Genomic DNA, 4,124 nt, shown 5'->3' on the forward strand with positions numbered 1-4,124 from the left:
TGTCAGCATATGAAAGGCATGTAATGTAAGAGGGGGCTGCATGTCTGGATGGACGCATGCTCTTAATGTTTACAGTGCACATGGGCTCTCTGTTGCTCACTGCTTGTCAGAAGGTAGCACTTCCCAGGAAAGCAAACAGTCTGGAAACTGGGAACGTGTAGTTTTCAATTACGTCAGCTGACTCGACACATAGCTCCCTGGACCTCATCTATAGGGAATGGCCAGATACTTCAATTAGGTCAGTTTAACTGGGACACTAGATTCACGAGGATGAGAAGTGAAGAAATCAAAAAGCTACACAAATTCAAATATAAAACCCTGCATGTTTAAGAGGCGGCTTCCGGCACTACAAAGCGTCAAGCACAACCCCTGGACCGAGCAAAGCTGCATGCCACTGCATCCCTGCTCAGTGCCCACACTGCCCACCGCCACCAACCCAAACTTCATGCTACTGCACACTTGTTCGGTGCCCACACCCCCACACTGCTACCATGATCACAGCTGCATGTCTCTGCATCACTGTTCAATGCCCACCCCCAATGCCACCATGCCCAAAGCTATATGTTCACTGCACCCCACATTGCCATCATGCCCAAAAGGCAGGCTAAAGGGAGATAATAAAGAAGATAAAGTTGGGCTGGAGAGATGGCTTAGCGGTTAAGCGCTTGCCTGTGAAGCCTAAGGACCCCGGTTCGAGGCTCGGTTCCCCAGGTCCCACGTTAGCCAGATGCACAAGGGGGCGCACGTGTCTGGAGTTCGTTTGCAGTGGCTGGAAGCCCTGGCGCGCCCATCCTCTCTCTTTCTCCCTCTATCTGACTTTCTCCCTGTGTCTGTCACTCTCAAATAAATAAATAAATAATAAAAAAAAACAAAACAAAAAAAAAACTTTAAAGAAGATAAAGTCAGCCGGGCATGGTGGCATATGCCTTTAATCCTAGAATTTGGGAGGCTGAGATAGGAGGGTCACCGTGAGTTCAAGGCCACCCTGAGACTCCATAGTGAATTCCAGGTCAGCCTGGGCTAGAGGGAGAGCCTACCTTGAAAAACATAAACAAAAACAAACAAACAAACAAAAGTCAAGGTTAAAGATAAGTCACAGAGAAGATCCACAAGGTTGTCTGCTAATCATGTTTCTCCAAGGCTAGAGCCCAAGCCTAAAAAGGGCCTACATAGAAGGGAGAGAAGGTACCCAAAGGGAAAAAGAGAAAAACTGATGTTGGCGAGAACGGGAATCACCCTGAAGAAAACAGATGCTGAACCAGAGCAGGTACAGCAAGCTGAAGGTGCTAGAGAGGCCAGGAGTGTGCGCATTTTTACTAACTATGCTTCTGTTGACTGTACGGTTTGAAATACTGTTTTTTTAAATCAAGTTTTACAAAAATTAAAAACCTTGTTTTTTTTAATTTTTATTTTTTTTTAATGGGCTTGACAGAGCCTCTAACCACTGCAAACAAACTCCAGATGGATGTGCCACCTTGTGCATCTGGCTTACATGGGTACTGAGGAATCGAACTGGGGCTGCAAGGCTTTGCAGGCAAGCACCTTATCCACTAAGCCATCTCTCCAGCCTCCCTGTTTTATTGTTAAGAAGCTATGGATGTTAGCACAGAGAACACTTCATTGATGGGAGGCAACATGTATCACTAACAGACTATCTCCAGAGCTGGAGTGACGGGGCAATGCACCTTTCCCAGCTAGTTTGGAAGGCTTCCTCTAGGTCCCCAGGAAGAGGGATTCCCTTCTATTGATACAAGTAATCATCCTGGTACAAACATCTTGTGGTAAGGGAAAACTCAAAATTCTTCTTTTATGCCCTCCTGCTCTGTCATCAATACAGATTTAATTCTCACAAAACTGGTGGCATTTTAGGACCCGAACCTCTAAAATTGGTTTTGCCAGTGTGTCAGGTGATCTGGTCTTCACAGTGACATCAGGATGGTGTTTTATTTCTGAAAAGACTGTGGCTTTTCAGATTGGTAATTCTGCCATTTTCACTTCATTTCCTGATAGTCAAGGTGAGCTCATGATGAGTCGTTACACAACACACTTACCGTGAGGTGTCAGCCCTCATTTTGAACTCTCCGTGTTCAGAGTGTCTGCTGAAGACTTTACTGGGTTTCATAATGGCTTTGATTTTGGTAGTTCGTTTAAGAAGGGAATTTGGAAGTTGCTGCATAGTGTTAATGATTATCTGCCCAAGTGCTGCGTGAAATACCATGGTTGTTTATGAAAAGAACCTTTAATAAAGCTGGATACAGTTTGACTTGGGAAAAAAGGCTAAAATGTCTCACCGCCTTCAATTTCAAGCATTAGCTCTGACTTATCTTTGACACTATTTATGAAAAATCACATTGTATGTTTTTCTCGAGAAAAGTTTAATGCATGGCTCAGCCTCCAAATGAAGCAACCACTTCTTTTTTTTTTTTTTTTTTTTTTTTGAACTGATTGTAATCCACTTCGATGGAGCAGCAGGGAGAAGCCACTTTCCTTGCTTACCAGACCATTCTTGAGTTTTCCTTTCTGTCAAATTCACAGAGCGTACATTTGTATGTATGAGAAATGCACTCATAAAAGACACTCCATGTAGCAAAACCATTTTTATAAATACTTGCCTTTAAACAAAAGGAATGCCATATATTTTTATTAAATCATAGAAAATATTTGTATACAAATTTTCCTTTTGGGGAAAAACTAGAATATTAAACATCTGGGTAACAAAAACATTGAAAAGTATATCTCGCTTTAAGCAGAGCAAAGCTGTAAGTGGCCATTAGAAAAAAAAATTAAATAATTGGTAATGGGTTGTTGGCATTTTACTTTTAAACCAGAGGAATAATACCTTTTATAATCCTCAATTTTCCTTAAGGATTTTTTTCTTAAATTAAATCAACATGAATTTAAAAGATAGTTAACATGAACTCTGAATACAAAATCAATTTCTTTTTAAGCTACATGGGTTTTTATGATACTGTAAATGCTGAATTTCAGGAGATGGTCTCATTCCACAGGGTTGATTAAATTTTCTACAATGGAAAATATGTATAACAGAGTGGAATATATCTCAGAATAAGTTAAATATTAAGACATACAGTATGGCAATAATGTCCTACTCTTCTTTCTACGAAATAAATTTCAAAGTTCACCCTAAGCTTGACTACGTATGGGTGGGCGAAGACGGAGGGGTCCAGTGACACTGAAGATGCGCAATGCCATCAGAACCACGTTCTCTACACGCAGTGGCTGCACGTGTACAGACAGATGGTTTTGACAGAATCACGCTTGCATTCATTCCACAGGGGATCCGAATGAACAGACCCTGAAGCTCACCTCAGGGACACGGGCAGTGGTTCCAAAGAGAAAGCTGTCCCTCGTTCTGCTTCTGAGCAGATATCCACGGGTAACAGTGACATGCCTGCACTCATACCAAATACTTACATAATACAAACACAAGTTAAATATTATCAAAATAATTTTAAATTAAACTGAAGACTACTACTTTTAAGTGCATGAAATATTTTCCCTCTAGCTTCTTAAATGTACATTATAGACCGAGAACTAATTAAGAACCATGTCAGAGACCAACCAGCTTTCTCTAAGAACTCCCTGGAGCTACATGAGACTTCTGTGGGGAAATAGCGACTGCCTACTCCAAAGGGAGTGATGGTCTCGGAGAGTCGTTTCCTTAAACCCAAGTCTGGGTTTCGGATTAAAGAGGGAACTGAAAATGACATTTTGGGGACTGATAGCTTCCCTGCGGTGACCATCTTCTTTTCCAGGACACATCTTCCCAACACCTTAATACTGCAGGCCTCATGCGAAGCTGTCCCAGGTTCCTGCTGGCCCACTGCTCCTCTGCAGACCTGGAGCTCTCCTAAGGAACATGTAAACAAATCTGGGGGAAACGGCATTTCAGTGAGAAACCTCCTGAACTGAGACAAACAATAATAATAATAGGAAGGGTCACCCCAGTGCCAACGTCCCACAGGGCTTGCCTTGTGCTTTTCCTGCCATAGGAAACTGTACAGTTAGATCGAATCCTGCCTGGTGGACGAGAAATAGTACTAAACAGGCTACCTTGCTCTTTGGGTTATCTTATTCCTGAATCATGACACACATTTGTCAGA

This window comes from Jaculus jaculus, chromosome 3, assembly GCF_020740685.1.
Source record: "Jaculus jaculus isolate mJacJac1 chromosome 3, mJacJac1.mat.Y.cur, whole genome shotgun sequence".
Taxonomy (NCBI): Eukaryota; Metazoa; Chordata; class Mammalia; order Rodentia; family Dipodidae; genus Jaculus; species Jaculus jaculus.